General features: G+C 43.3%; 1 long non-coding RNA gene across 1 annotated transcript in view; it reads right to left on the reverse strand.

The window, feature by feature from the left end:
- Positions 1 to 9596: 9596 nt before the first annotated feature.
- Positions 9597 to 16940, reverse strand: part of LOC148141144 (uncharacterized) — a 57646-nt gene continuing 50302 nt past the window's right edge. The window contains exons 3-4 of the long non-coding RNA XR_015752789.1: positions 12133 to 12375; positions 9597 to 11060 (exon numbers count right to left, since the gene is read on the reverse strand). This is a non-coding gene — a long non-coding RNA (uncharacterized LOC148141144). The remainder of the gene's footprint in view (positions 11061 to 12132; positions 12376 to 16940) is intronic.

Below are 16940 nucleotides of genomic sequence, written 5' to 3' on the forward strand. Positions count from 1 at the left end.
GCATGAGCAATGTAATATTAGGGTCAATTGAGTTTTTAATAAGCTCCATTGAGCCTTTATTTATTTATGTATACCATCCTCTGTATTCTGGGATTGAGCTCATAGGTGGTGAGAAGGTGATGGGTGGGTACATGCCCAATTTTTATGTGCCCACCCTCATCAAAAACACACCTGGTGGGCTGCATAATATCCAACCCGATTTTATATCAGTTTCAATAGCCCACATGGTACAGATGTTGTAAGTTTTATTCAATAGCTGAGCCCAATAGTTGAGCTTCAAAGCTTGTGAACACTTTATCTGTGGAAGGGCTCCTTTCACATTTTGTTTCTAAGTTTTAAGAGGTTATTAAGTGAATACATGTTTGTCTTAATGAATAACATTTTGTTTTCAGTATGAAATGTGTTGGAATGACACCTTTATTAGATTTCCAGACCTTTTTAAAAAATATCCATTTCAAAGACAAGTTAAGAACATCCTAGTGTGTGAATGCTGGGCAAGTGCCAATGGCTGATACATTGTGGTGTGGAAGGGGCATTGAGATTATAAGGAGGCACGGAGCGAGCATGGCACATATGAGATGGCGGAAAAGTTTAGAAGGTTTGGAGAAGGCTTGGCAGTGGGCAGTGGATCAAGGAGCAAAGGGTGAAGAACAGTAGGAGGAGCTGCGCTGATGTGGATCTTCCAATCAAACCACCTCTGTCGCCACACACCTCCCATGTTGCTTAGTAACTTGCAAAATCTGCTGCCTCCCTGCCCTTCCAAAGGCAAGAATGGAGTCCAGCTGACATTTCAGAAGCTGCAAAAGGGTCTGCTTTACGTTTTTTCATCCCCACACGAAAATCTTACTGCATGTCTCTGTTCATAAAGTTCAGGATCCCAGATAATGTTTATCCATGTTACTTAACCTGCCGTGCCATCTTCGATGATTTGAATTATGTCTCCAGCTTTCTGTGGTCCTTTTGAAGTGTACCTTCTGGTTGAGGTTGCAACCACTTATTTTACCAATGAAAATGTATCACTTCTCACTTCTGTACTAAAAATTAAGAATAATAACATGAGCGAGGTCTTTGGAAATCACTCGATCATGTCTAGTATCATATAGTATTTGCAGAATACTGTCTGTCGGAAGAGAAGGAAGAACAAATAAATAAGGGATTACTAAAAAAACAAGAAATGTTGAAAATACTCAACAGATCAGGCAGTATATATTGACATAAAATCTGAGTTAATTGGCCATATTTCTATCCTTAAGGCAGGTGACAGGAGATGGAAAAATTCCTGTTTTTGCATATGATCCTGAGGAAATCCTGACTCCAGAGGTAGGATCTTACTTCTGGAAAAACTTCAGGCGCATGTCACTAAATGTGGCAGCAGGTTGTACATAAGGATCTGTGCACACCCAGATGTTAAAACAAATATCTGCCCTCACCCTGAAATTCCCTCATCCTGAAATTCCCTCACCCTCCCAACACAGCCCCTATTCTACATCCATGCAACTTCAAACAGCCTCCACACCAGCCCAAGACCTCTCGTGCCAATACATGACACTTCTATGCTCTTTGCCTATAAAAATGCAAAAGGGAGGCTTGATTAAGAGCCCTGCCCACCATTACTGTCTTGAAGCACTTGACTCCTCACAATCCTGGTCTCTGCTGTCTATTTCATAATGTTTATTTACACAGACTTAACTGATTGCAAGTGCCTTGAGGTTACAACTGTCAACCTCTCCAAGGGTCTGGATGATTGACAATAATATTGGCCTGCAGTGAATGGAATTCTTAAAATAATGCACAATATTGAATGAATCCCTTTATTGAAAGATTTTTATACATAAGGTTGGCAGAGTGGCTCAGTGATTACCACTGCTCACAGCATCAGGGACCCGGATTTGATTCTAGCGTTGGGCAACTATCTGTGTGGAGTTTGCACATTTTCTCTGGGTCCCTGTGGGTTTCCTCCGGGTGCTCCAGTTTCCTCCCACAGTCCAAAGAACTGCAGGGCAGTTGGATTGGCCATGCTAAGTTGCCCATGGTGTTCAGGGATGGGTTAACCATGGTAAAGGTGGCTTGTTAGGGTAAGGGGTCAGGTCTGTGTGGGATGCTCTTCACAGGGTCGGTGTGGACTTGATGGGCCAAATGGCCTACTTCCACACTGTAAGGATCCTGTGATAAAATGTTGACTATAAGAGACCTTGCTTCTGTATAATATAGTAAGTGAAGGAGCATGGAAGTGACAGAGTCTGGAATGGGATCATGACAGGGATCTTTTGAATTTAACATCAAATTTCCTTCACTGGGACTATGGTTCACAACATCTCTGTGAACCACAATCTTGCAAAATTTGGCCGGACTTGATGAACACTGTGGAGGTGTAGATCATACCTTTCTCAGAAATTGAGCTGGACAGGTCAGGAGGTCTGGAGTGAAACAACTCGTACTTTTAAAAGTCATTCTTCGAAATGGAAAAGCCTGGAGTGGGGTCGGGAATGCCAGACTAAGGGCTTGCCCGCCATTTTTGAAGGGCTTCCATGTTGACCCAACTTAGGAAAAATCTGTCCCAATGTTTCAGCTGAAGGGCCTTCCAGCACCTTGAATCTGTCTGGATAACATCTCACATTCCAACTCCAGCGTTAAAACTCAGAGCACAAGGTGATATAGGAAACATAAACAGATGTTGCTGAAAAATCTCAGTAGGGCTGGTAGCATCGATGGAGAGAAATCAGAGTTAATGTTTCGGGTCCAACAACTGATAGTAGCTAGGAAAAGGCTGTTTTTTATGCAGAAGATAGGGTGGGCACAGGGGACAAGGAGTAAACAATTATTGGAGATAGAGGTGCTGACCACTCACAATGGGGTCTCCTCTACACTGGGGAAACAAGGAGAGACTGGGTGACTGCTTTGCAGAACACCTATGTTCTGTCTGCAAAAAAGACCCTTAGCTTCCAGTTGCCTGTCACTTCAATACACCAGGTTGTTTCATGACCAACATCTCTGTCTCAGGCTTACTGAAGTACTCCAGTGAAGCTCAGTGCAAGCTGGAAGAACACCACCTCATTTTCCACTTGGGAACTCTCCAATCTTCTGGACTCAATATCAAATTCAATAATTTCAGGGCTTGCAGCACCTTCTCCCTTGTCCTTACCCTAATCCCAACACACCAGGCCTTGTTAGTACATGGTCTGCTATTACACACAAACCGTTGTTAACCACTCATCGTCCTCATTAACAGTTATTCATTCTCCTAGGTTGGTTGGTATCCACTCCCTTGTCTGTCCAACTGTTCTTTTCTTTCTTTTTACTCTATCTTCACCGACTCCTTACTCCTCCTTCCACCCTACCTCCTGCATAAAAAACATTTTCCTAGCTACCATCAGTTCGGATTAAGGATCACTGGATCCAAAATGTTAACTCTGATTTCTCTTCACAGATGTTGCCAGTCCTGTTGAGATTTTCAAGCAACTTCTGTTTTTTTTTCTTTTGAGTATCCACAGTCCATAGACTCATAGAGATGTGCAACATGGGAAACAGACCCTTCAGTCCAACCTGTCCATGCCAACCAGATATCCCAACCCAATCTAGTCCCACCTGCCAGCAACCGGCCCGCATCCCTCCAACCCTTCCTATTCATATACCCATCCAAATGCCTCTTAAATGTTGCAATTGTACCAGCCTCCACCACTTCCTCTGGCAGCTCATTCCATACCCGTACCACCCTCTGCATGAAAAAGTTGCCCCTTAGGTCTCTTTTGTAACTTTTCCCTCTCACCCTAAACCTATGTCCTCTAGTTCTGGACTCCTTCACCCCAGGGAAAAGACTTTGTCGATTTATCCTATCCATGGCTCTCATAATTTTGTAAATCTCTATAAGGTCACCCCTCAGCCTCCGATGCCCCAGAGCAAACAACCCCGGCCTGTTCAGCCTCTCCCTATAGCTCAAGTCCTTCAACCCTGGAAACATGCTTGTAAACGTTTTGTGAACCCTTTCAAGTTTTACAACATTTTGTGATAGGAAGGAGACCAGAATTGCACGCAATATTCCAACAGTGGCCTAACCAATGCCCTGTACAGCCGTAACATGACCTCCCAACTCCTGTACTCAATACTCTGACCAATAAAAGAAAGCATACCACATGCCTTCTTCACTATTCTATCTACCTGTGACTCCACTTTCAAGGAGCTATGAACCTGCACTCCAAGGTCTCTTTGTTCAGCAACACTCCCTAGGACCTTACTATTAAGTGCATAAGTCCTGCTAAGATTTGCTTTCCCAAAATGCAGCACCTCGCATTTATGTGAATTAAACTCCATCTGCCACTTCTCAGCCCATTGGCCCATCTGGTCAAGATCCTGTTGTAATCTGAGGTAACCCTCTTCGCTGTCCTCTAAACCTCCAATTTTGGTGTCATCTGCAAACTTACTAACTGTACCTCTTAGACTCGCATCGAAATCATTTATGTAAACGACAAAAAGTAGAGGACCCAGCACCGATCCTTGTGGCACTCCACTGGTCACAGGCCTCCAGTCTGAAAAACAACCATCTACCATCACCTTCTGTCTTCTACCTTTGAGCCAGTTCTGTATCCAAATGGCTAGTTCTCCCTGTGTTCCATGAGATCTAACCTTGCTAATCAGTCTGTGCATCAGAAGTTCAATATTCAAAGCATATTTTAGAATTAAGATCTTCAGTTCCTGCTGTAGGCCATCTTAAATGAGGATAATAAATTGCTCTCTCTGTTTTCTCTGAGAATGCACTCCATTACCTATTGATGTAAATGCATTGTTTGACTGTAATGGTGTGGAAATTAAATGTTAGACAAGGAGCAGATGTTCCGGTAGATGAGTATAAATAATGACTGTGTAGTAACTGAGTCTCACAGGGATAAGATACAGGATATAAGATTTTGCACAAAACTTCTATGGGGTCGCTGGCAGTTACAAATGCTGTGAATCAACTGTGGGATCTCATGGGAAGTGAGCATGGCATATCCTACATTAATCGCTGCATTCTGTGAGGTTGGAAATGATGTTACTGGTTTCAAATTAAATGTCCCTGACGTTTTTCTTTTTCTGTTAGCAGATATTTTGTGAGATTTTATGCCTAAAACCTCATTGATTTAAATTTCTATTAAATTGAAGGCAAAAAAATGATGATGGAATTTGGGAATATTAAACAGTGGAGACACTCGGAGTAAACTGGGAAGGATAGTAATTGCATTCAGACTCTGGTCAACGTGAAAACTCCTATTTTTTAATATTCTTTCTTTGTTGTGGGTGCTGTTGATTAGTACAGAATTTATTGCCTACACCTATTGCCACTGTGGGCGGCACGGTGGCACAGTGGTTAGCACTGCTGCCTCACAGCACCTGAGACCCGGGTTCTATTCCCGCCTCAGGCGACTGACTGTGTGGAGCTTGCACGTTCTCCCCGTGACTGCGTGGGTTTCTTCCGGGTGCTCCGGTTTCCTCCCACAGTCCAAAGATGTGCAGGTCAGGTGAATTGGCCATGCTGGATTGCCCGTGGTGTTGGGTGGGGGGTAGATGTGGGGGCGTGGGGGGGTTGCGCTTCGGGGGGTCGGTGTGGACTCGTTGGGCCGAAGGGCCTGTTTCCGTGCTGTAGTGTAATCTAATCTAATCTAATCTAATCTAATCTAATCACAGTTGAAAATGTGATGTTTAGCTGCCTTCATGATGGTACTCCATGGTGCTGTTAGGGAGAGAGCTCCAGGTTCTCGATCACACAACATGAAGGAAGAACCATATAGTTTCAGACCAGGGTGTTCTGTTGCTTGGAAGGAAACTCACAAGTGGTGGTGTTCCCATGCACCTTCTGCCCTCATCCTTTCAGGCCGACAGAGTTGTAAGTTTGGAAGGTGTTATCGAAAGAGCCTTGGCAAGTTACTGCAGTGTATTTTATTGATGGTATGTATTATTTGTGAGTGGTGGAGATTGTGAATTTTGAAGCTGGTGATTGGTGCTAATCAAGCAGCAATCAATCCTGTTAACTGCACGAAATACGGATCCACTGTTTTCTATTTGCCTTCTATTTTTATAAATGAACACTGTCCTTTCATCAGGTGTATAAAGCAAGAAGCAAAACTTCAATCACTGATAGGTGTAGTCTGTAGGCCACCAAATAATAACATCACATTGGAGCGGGCAATAAACAAAGAAATAACTAAGGTCCGTAAAAATGATGCTGCAATTATCGTGGGGGATGTTAATCTACATGTCAACTGGTCGAAGCAGGTAGGGCAGGGTAGCCTTGAGAAGGGGTTCGTTGAGTGTATCTGCAATAGCTTTCTTGAACAGTATGTAATGGAACCGAGGAGGAAGCAATCTATCCTAGATCTGGTCCTGTGTAATGAGATAGGAATAATTAATGAGGAGAAAGTGAGGACTGCAGATGCTGGAGATCAGAGGTGAGAGTGTGGCGCTGGAAAAGCACAGCAGGTCAGGCAACATCTGAGGAGCAGGAGAATCGACGTTTCGGGCATAAGCCCTTCATCAGGAATAATTAATGACCTCATAGTCAAGGATCCTCTTGGAAGGAGCAATCAGAGTATGGTTGAATTTAGAATTCAGACGGAGAGTGTGAAGGTAAAAAAACAATACCAGTGTCCTGTGCTTAAACTGGGGAGACTACAATAAGATGAGGGAGGACTTGGTGAAAGTAGACCGGAAACAAAATTTTTATAGTGGGATAGTTGATCAGCAGTGGAGGACTTTCAAAGCAATTTTTCAAATTCCTCAGCAAAAGTATATTCCAGTGAAAAGGGAGGACTGTAGGAAAAGGGGTCGTCTGCCATAGATGTCTAAGGAAATAAGGGAAGCTATCAAATTGAAAGAGAAGGCATACAAAATTGCCAAGATCAGCGGGAAACTAGAAGATTGGGAAAACTTTAAAGGTCAACAGGAAGCCACAAAAAGAGCGATAAAGAAAAGTAAGATAGAACATGAGAAAAAAACTAGCACAGAACATAAAGAGAGATAGCAAAGTTTTCTACAAATATATAAAACAACAAAGAGTGGCTAAAGTAAACATTGATCTTTTAGAGGACGAGAAGGGGCATTTAGTTATGGGATATGAGGAAATGGCTAAGGCATTGAATAGGTATGTTGTGTTGGCCTTCACAGTGGAAGCACTAATAACATGCCAGTAATTGACAAAGAGACAAAGGTAGGTGAGGGCCTGGAAAAAATCATTATTACGGAAGAGGTAGTGTTGGGCAAACTAATGGAGCTAAAGGTAGACATGTCTCCTGGCCCTGATGGAATGCATTCCAGAGTACTAAAAGAGATGGCAGGAGAACTAGCAAGTGCACTTGTGGTAATTTTGCAAAATTCACTAGACTCTGGAGCAATACCAGCAGATTGGAAAACAGCAAATATGACACCACTGTTTAAAAAGGGAGGTAGACAAAAGATGGGGAATTATCAGTTTAGCTTAATCTCTGTAGTGGGGTAGATGTTTGAGTCTGTTACCAAGGAAGAAATAGCAAGGCATCGCGATAGAAATTGTCCCGTTGGGCAGACACAGTATTGGGTTCATGATGGGCAGGTCATGCTCAACTACTCTTTTGGAACTCTACGAAGACAGTATGAGCAAGGTGGACAATGGGGACCCCAGTGGATGTGGTATACCTAGATTTCCAAAAGGCCTTCAGCAAGGTGTTGCACAAGAGGATGCTACATAAGATAAAGATGCATGGCGTTATGGGTAAAGTATTAGCATGGATAGAGGATTGGTTGACTAACAGAAAGCAAAGAGTGGGGATAAATGAGTGCTATTCTGATTGGCAATCAGCAACTAGTCGTACGCCTCAGGGATCAGTGTTGGGACCGCAATTATTCACAATTTACCGAGATGATTTGGAGTTGGGGACCACATGAGTGGCAGAGCAAAGTGTGCAGAGGGCTATGAAACGCTGCAGAGGAACATAGATACTTTAAGTGAGTGGGCAAAGGTCTGGCAGATGGAATACAATATTAATAATTGTGAAGTCATCTATTTTGGTAGGAATAGCAGTAAAAAGGATTATTACTTGAACAGTAAAAGGGTGCAGCATGCTGCTGTGCAGAGGGACCTGGGTGTCCTTGTGCATGAGTCACAGAGGGTTGGTCTGCAGGTACAGCAAGTAGTTAGGAAGGCAGATGGAATTTTGATCTTCATTGCTAAAGGGATTGAGTTTAAAACCAGGGAGGTTATGTTGCAGCTGTACAGGGTGCAGGTGAGGCCACACCTGGAGTACTGTGTGCAGCTTTGGTCTCGCACTGGAAGTGGTGCAGGGGAGATTCACTAGGTTGATTTCAGAGTTGATGGGGTTGGTTTATGAGGATAGACTGAGTAGACTGGGTTTATATTCATTGGAATTTAGAAGAATTGAGTGGGGCGGGGGGATCTTAGAGAAATATATACAATTATGAAGGGAATAGATAAGATAGAAGTAGAGAGGATGTTTCCACTGGTGGGTGAAAGTTGGACAAGAGGGCATAGCCTCAAAATTAAGGAGGAGCAGATTTAGGACTGAATTGAGGAGGATTGTAAATCTATGGAACTCCTTGCCCAGTGAAGGATTTGACACAACTTCAGTAAATATTTTTAAAGCGAGGATAGATTTTTTTTGAACAGTAAAGGAATTAAGGGATACGATGAGAGGGCGGGTAAGTGGAGCTGAGTCCACAAAGAGATCAGCCATTATCGTATTGAATGGTGGAGCAGGCTCGAGGGGCCAGATGGCCTACTCCTGAGGCTAAGGCTATGGGGCTACTAACAATTTTGTACCTGTTCTTAAAATAACATGGAAACGTTTGATTAAAAAGGAGTCATGTTAAATTTTTAGCACACCTAATGCTAAAAAGGCTTCATGTGCTGCATCTTTTCCTTGTTCCCTGTTCATTCCCCTTCACGTTGCATTTAGCCTCATAGTTGTCTATATTCAAGCACACAGCCTTGGCCTCAGTCACCATGGTTCAAAGATCCCTGACTCTCAAAGTTATCTGTAACCAATGAGTTGGCTGCTTGTGAGAGATGAACAATTCTTAGCAATTACAGAGTCTCTCATCTTTGGGATATTGAACAAGGCTGCTCATCTTTGGCTGTGATAACTAGGTCTGACAGGGAAAATTAGTAGATATTTTAATAATGCAAATGAACACGTATTTGCAAATTTGAAAGCGTGTATACTCATGTATAGTTTGAGTTTTGAAGACTGTTTCTCATGCTGAAATTAGAGGGACGTCTTACACATGAGGTATTGTTTTTGAGGGGATGAATTTCATGCTTGGCATGAGTCAAAAAATGGACAAACAAGAGCCAGATCTCAATATAAAATAATAAACAACAAAAGGAAAAAGAATTATGGCCATTATTGAATATTTATCAAGAAAATAACTGTCTCCATTCTGCCTGCTATGGTAGAACAGTACTGTCATACCGTATTCCAGTTACCAGTACAGTAAAGTGCATGTAGGTCTACACATATGTACAAACGTTAATAGGCATACCAGCAGCTGGTCAGGCCATTTACCAGGGGTATTTATACAACACACAATTCATGAAATAAGAACAGAGGAGCAGTAAAAACAAAATAAAACGACTGATAATATTTTATTACAGAAAGGCCACATGAAATTGTTAACACTAGACGATAAACATTTACGTCAAAAAACTAATATTCACAGCAAAAACCTCTTCTCACCGTATATCACAAATATTATGGGATAGCTGCTTAAAACAAAAGTATATGTAAAAGTCTATTGGAATCCTTCAAATTCCCTGTCCTCATCAGTTGCACCGCTGAATAATTCATTCCAGTTGTCTGGGGGGTCAAGCAAATCATCATATGGATCATTTTCATCTGCACTCTCAAGAGGATCATCAATTGATTTGTCATCCCTTCCACCTGACCATAAATAGACATCATCTGTACCATCTAAGGCTTTAGAAATTCCACGTTTTTAAAGGCTTTAACAATTATTTCAGTTTTCATCTCCTTCCAGGACTCAACAATCCACTCACAGACAGTTGCAACTAATGGAGCACGTATGTTGCTACCCTTTGTGAAGCTTTTCTCCCCTTCTTGCATCCAATCATCCCATTTCTTCCGTGCTAAGTCCTGAAAAGGTTTATTGATGCTAACATCCAGTGGCTGCACCATGCTGGTAAGGCCTCCAGGAATCATTGCAATGTCAGTATTTTTGGCTCGAAGTTCACTGATAACACTCTTCACCCTGTATGACCTGAGCCTATCCCAAACCAGTAAGTTTTTGTTTTCCTTTCTAAGTCACGTATTCAAGACCTCTCTAATGCAAGTCTTGCAGCCACCTTCATCCATCCACCCTTTCTCATGGGCAAAGACAACAATACCTTTCAGAAATTTCTGTCTGGGCAGAGTTTTCTGCTTAAAAATCACCACAGGCTTTAACTTTGTTCCATCGGCCATAGAACCAAATACCACAGTGAATCGACTCCTTTCATGGCCAGTAGTCTTAACCAAACTGTTTTTGCTCCAATCTTCACCACAGTTCTGTTCCCGGCATATCAAAATTCATTGGGGCTTTGTCCATATTGCCGACGCGTGGGAGCCTGCGCCTGTTTTTCTTCCGACTTCTGACTACAAAGTGATGGAACTCGATTAACTTGTCATCAAGTTCTGCTGGCAGGCGTCGGGCAATCTTGGTTTTCTGTCTCAGCACGAGATCATATGTCTTCATGAACCTACTGCCCCATCCAGCACTGTCTTTGAAATCACTGAATCCATCTATTTTTGCTTCACTTTTGCCGCGTATTCTTATATATTGTCGAGTATATGCTTTCGTTCTGCCGACACTGATTAACCCAGTCAGCAATCTTTTCTTCTGGTTGTGGCCACTTGTTCAGTTTTCCTCAGTTTACATACTTCTGTTTTGGCATAGCCTTTAACTGTGTGGCTTTTTCCTCCAATCTCAAACAGGTTTTTCAGAAAGACAGGACTCCCTTGCAGCTACGCTATTGTTGTTCTTCTTGGCAATTTCAATAACGTTTAATTTAAACTATGCTGTATACTTGCTTCTTCATGATGCTATTTTGTCAGAAAGATTTGGGGGAGTTTTACAATACGTTCAGAGCACAACTGTATGCACCACCTATTTCTAAGAAACTGAGGCAACAGCGGAAACTCAAGGTCAAGGGCTGCCATAACATACCGTAACTATTTGCATGCATGGCTCAAATATATGTATGTAAATATTACATAAATAAATATATACAGTACATATGTATGCATACACATATAGTATATATGTAGTTATCAACATTCAATTTAACAATTTGAAAATTGTGTTGCACAAATATATATTGGTACGTGTAACGTGATGATGCAGCTATTGCATTTAAATCAAAAATGTGCAAATCATACCCTTTAAGGCTGCAAATATGGTCAGGAAGAGACCCCTGAAAAGCTAGGGTTGACTTATACCTGAGTTATATGAAAAATGCCAGATTTCTTGGCCAAAATAAGGAGTCGACTTATACATGAGATTGACCTATACACACTTATATATTGTATTATAAACACCTTTTAATGTCTTTAAAGACTTGTTCAGATGTCCTGGATGTCTTCAAGCCTAGAGGGCCCAAGCCTACTGTGAGCATTCTGCCCAGGTATAGCCTCACCCTCCTTGGCTTGAACTGTTGCAGGATTCAGGATCTTGGTCATGGGGGAGGTGGAGGAGCTAGGAACCTCTGGAATGTCTATAATGATAAGCTTCCGGGCGGTGAGTCTGTCACTGCTGCTCGTTATGGGACCCTGCTGAACTACTGACCCTGTGAAAGGAAGGGGGCAGCTAGAGAGAGGCTGATGTCCCTTGTTCCCCTCATTCCTTGCCATTAGTGCTAAGCACCTTTGGCTAAGTGACGAAATGTAGGTTGTGTGCACTTTCTATAGATACTGTATGTGCTAGATCTGGCTCACCACTGCAGCCACTAGGCTGTACATGGAAACACCCAGACCCAGGAATTTCAGCACCAGCACAGTGCTGTAAACATTGGTGGACTCCTCCATCCTTCTATCCAGCTACCTCTTACAATTCCTGCACCTGCCTTTGAAGTTGGATGAATTAATTAATGGCGATGGACAGAGATCCATCTTTTACCTGGGTTCTGAGCATTTGCGTGGCTTCTGTCAGTCCTGTCTGTGTCAGCAATCTGAGGTCTTTCTTCCTCAACCAGCCATGTGTCAGTGATGTGCTCACCTAGAACGAGAGCTTATCAAAGTGTAAGTCACTCAGCTCAAGGGTACAGGCCTTTGAGTGGCTTCCTCCTCAGAAATGGCAGTAGGGCTGAGGGTCTGCAATGCTGGTCTTTTCCTGGTGTCGGTTCTCTGGTCACTGTCAGTGCTTGCAAGAGAAAAGAGACAGAATTAACTGTTAAAGATGCATAACAGCCTGGCTTGATCAAAAATGAGTTAGCACTAGTGGCAACAAGAAAGCAGCACAACGCAATGAGGCTTGCTGAGTTGGTTTCTCATCGAGGTATCTCCCTTTCCACTCGAGCGACCGTGCCCTTCTTCAGTTCAGTAAAGAATGTCCTCCCTAGTGAAAGTGATGACACTGATATCTGCCACCCTCCCGTCATCCCGTCATCCCCATCACCAATCCAGCATCCTTCAACTCAGTTCATGGACGTTTTTCCCCACAATGAGACAAGGGATGGGATTGTGTATGATGTAAGTCAATGGAAGAGCAGTGAATGGAGATGTGGTGAGGTGCCTATGGAGTGAGTTGGAAGCACAGAGGGCTGGAAAGATAGACAATTTGGGAATTTGTTAATTGTTTATCTACCTGTCAGAGAATTGGATTACAGAACTTAAAAACCCTAGCCTTAACCCCAACCTTATTCGTGAAAGCTATTGTGTGGAAATGTTGCATGCAATAATTAAAAATCACAAAACATCAGGTTATAGTCCAACAGGTTTATTTGGAAGTCCTAGCTTTCAGAGTGCTGCTCCTTCATCAGGTAATTAGTGGGGCAGGATCATAAGGCACAGAATTTATAGCAAAAGATCATAGAGTCGCACAACTGATATGATATATTTTGAACAAATCTAGATTGCTGTTAAGTCTTCCATCTTTTAGAATGGGTTGCCATTAATATAAAAATCCCAGAATTTCTTTCAAGTCACATTCCTGAGATAACTTAAAGTTTTATAAACAATGCATCAAAAGTGTGAGTGAGAGTCTGTCTGTATCCCAATCGTGAATCTATTTCCAAAGTGGGAATTTATAAAATGTTATGTGGACTGACTGCCTACAGGTTGTGTGCTTTTTGAATAAAATAGAGTGTATCTGCAAATACAATTCTGCAAATGCAAATTCACCCCATAGACTTGCATGTGTGTGTGAAGGAGAGAGAGTGTGTGGGGGTGAGAGTGTGAGTGTGTGCGTGTGAGTGTGCATGTGAGTGTGTGTGTGCATGCACGTAAGTGTGTGTGCTTGGTAGATTGTGTTTGTGAGCGTGGTGGCATATAAGCCTGTGACAGGGTGTGTGCGTGGATGAGAGTGTGCAGATTGTATGTGTGTGTGTGTCTGAGAGATAGCGTGTGTATGAGAGAGGGTCTGCCTAAATGTGTGAGCATGAAAGAGTGTGTGTATGTGTGCTTGTAATCCTGCCCCACTAGTTACCTGATAAAAGACCAATGCTTCAAAAGCTAGTACTTCCAAATAAACTTGGTGGACTATAACCTGGTGTTGTGTGATTTTTTAACTATGTCCACCCCAGTCCAACACCAGCATCTCCACATCATGGCATACAATAGTGACATTGTAGTCTGTGAGCCAAGGTGAGTGTTTGCCCTGTGAGTATGAGAGGTCACAGGGAGAAGTGGTGGCACCTATTCTGATGAAATGCAGAGCATTATTGAAATCTTTCCTGCACTGCTGGGCACCCCAGTTCACCCAGGACACAGCACTGATCCAGGCTGCAATCTGTATCCAATTGGCTATGTCCTTCAGTGGCCACCAACTTAGAAAAAAAACTGTCCTCTTCACTCCAACACCTCATCCAACACCACACAATGGGAAGGGGATTGAGCCTTTCTTTCCTCTGAGCCATGTCCTCAGTGATGTTGGCTGAGTGGGACGTCCAGTCTCGTGTTTGTTACATCTGAATTATGTGCAGCTGAGCTTTGAATGTGACATCAGAGGGGTGAAACCCAAAAGGTCTCAGCACTTCTGCCTCATCAGCCACGCAATTCCCCAAGAAAGAACCTGTTCGCAAATTGGTGAGGTGATGAGTGGAAGATTATGTGAGAAAATGTGTTTAAAATGATGCTCCAAACCAGGGCTGACGCAATGAGACTAACTCGACAAAACACTTTACCTACAAATGGGAAAATTCTGTCCATTTCTTAGAAACAACTGCTCTTTGTAGTTTGCACAGATATAATTACCTCATGGTTCTCCATTGCCAGAAAGCAGTTCCCATCAATGCATTGTCTAGGTCATGGTCAGTTGGCTTTGCTCCCTCCTTTGCTATAATGATTCCAATCCCAAATCATTGATCAATCTACATGACCCTGGGATATGTCTAATACCGATCCATGCAGAATCATGCAGAATTTGGATTTCTTCAATGTTTTTGGATTTCTTCAATCTTATTTATCTTTTTCATCATACAAAGATCCCTTAAATAACTTGCACACATCAGGACTGAATGAACAGACGTTTGTTAAATTTGATATATTTGTGGCAATGCCAAAGATTTGTCCTCAGAAATCCAAGAACTCTGTTTGCTTTAGATGTAATCTGCTAAATGTGGAAATCCAACTGATGATTGCTATTAAGCTGGAACTCCAGACATAGTTGCTTGTCTACCTGTCAGAGATTTGGATTATACAACTTAAACCTATCTGTTAGTCAAGCTTTTTTGTTGTCGGTGCACTTGGCAAAGCCTTTTTCAGCTTTGAATGCCCACTCCCATCATCCCTGCTGTTTTTACACTTCCAAACAATCATCTCACAGTTAATTGACATGATGTTAATTCTTTCCTGATACTTAAGCCACTTACCCACCCATTAGTGGTCTTTGGGAAAGCACAGCACATCAGGCGGCATAAGCTCTTCATCAGGAATGTGGGTGAGGGGTGGGAGGGGTGATGGTGGTGGGGGAAAGGGGGCTGAGAGATAAATAGGAGGGTGGGGGTGGGGGTGTTGGTTTGGGGTGGGGGTGTTGGGAAAGTAGCTGGGAAGGCGATAGGTAGATTCCAGTGGGGGTTGATGGTGATAGGTCGGAGCAGAGAGTGGATCTGATAGGTGGGGAGGAAGATGGACAGGTGGGACAGTTCAAGAGGGTGGAGCCGAGTTGGAGGTTTGGTACTGGGATGAGGTGGGGGCATGGGGGGGGGGGGAATGAGGAGACTGGTGAAGTCGATGTTGATGCCGTGTGGTTGAAGGGTCCCAAGGCGGAAGATAAGGCATTCTTCCTCCAGGCGTTGGATGGCTTGGAGTTGTCAGTGGAGGAGGCCCAGGACTTGCATGTCCATGATGGAGTGGGAGGCGATGTTGACATGGTCGGCCACAGGGCGGTGGGGTTGTTGGTGCGTGTATTCCCTGAAACATTCCACAAGGCAGTGTCCTATCTCCCCGATGTAAAGGCAACCACATCGAGAGTGACGGATACAGTAGGTGAGGCGTTTGGATGTGCAGGAAAATCTCTGCCAGATGTGGAAGGATCTTTTGGGCCCTTGGACGAGGTGAGGGGGAGGTGTGGATGCAGGTTTTACACTTCTTATGGTAGCAAGGAAAGGTGCCAGGAGTAGAGGCTGGGTTGGTGGATGGTGTGGACCTAATGAGGGAGTTGTTGGGGGAATGGTCTCTGTGGAATGCCAATAGGAGTGGGTAGGGAAATATATCTCTGGTGGTGGGGTTTGATCGTAGGTGGTGCAAATGGCGCTATATCTAGAGATTGGGGTTGTGAAAGGTGAGGACCACGAGGGTTCTATCCTTGATGTGGTTGGAGGGATGGGGTTCAAGGGCGGAGGTGCAGGAAGTGAAGGAGATGTGCTGGAGGGCATTGTTGATCACATGGGAGGGGAAATTGTGGTCCTTGAAGTAGGAGGCCATCTGGGATGTGGAATTACTACTCCTGGGAGCAGATAAAACGGAGATGGAAGAATTGGGAGTAAAGGGTCACGTTTTTACGGGAGGGTGGTTGAGATGAGGTGTAGTCCAGGCAGCTGTGGGGGGTCGGTGGGTTTGAAATAGATGTCCGTGTTGAGTCAGTTGTCGGAGATGGAGATGCAGAGGTCCAGGAAGGGGAGGGAGCTATCCAATTACAGGAGGTGGTGGTGGGAGAAGGTGTAGTCATCCTGCTTGTGACTTGTTGGGAAGCTCATTTATGTAAATCAAGAAGAGTAAATGCAAGCAAAAGAGTGGATATTCCAGAGAGAACGTCTCAAGGAGAGAATGTTACCCCAGCACACAGCACTTTTTATCTTTTGTTGGTATGGTAGTGCTAATCCAATTTAGTAATGAAGTTTAGATTAGAACTGTACATAAGAGCATAAGAACATAAAAACCAGGAGCAGGAGTAGGTCATCTGGCCCCTCGAGCCTGCTCTGCCATTCAATAAGATCTTTTCGTAGCCTCAGCTCCACCTACCCACCCACTCACCATCACCCTTAATTCCTTTACTGTTCGAAAAATCATCTATCTTAGCTGTTGGATAACTAATCCTCTATCCATTCTAATACATTGCCTGTAACGCCTTGCATCTTTATCATATGCAGCAGCCTTTTGTGTGACACCTTGTCAAATACTTTTTGGAAATATAGATACATCACATCTACTGGGTCCCCATTATCCACTATGCTTGTAATGTCATCATAGAATTCCAGACATTACAAGCCCTGCATGAACCCATGCTGTGTCTGCCCAACTGGACAATTTCTATCGAGATAGCTTACT

The sequence above is a fragment of the Chiloscyllium plagiosum genome, unplaced genomic scaffold (assembly GCF_037043375.1).
Source record: "Chiloscyllium plagiosum isolate Xiang-an unplaced genomic scaffold, Cpla_swu_hap1 HiC_scaffold_34, whole genome shotgun sequence".
NCBI classification, from domain to species: Eukaryota; Metazoa; Chordata; class Chondrichthyes; order Orectolobiformes; family Hemiscylliidae; genus Chiloscyllium; species Chiloscyllium plagiosum.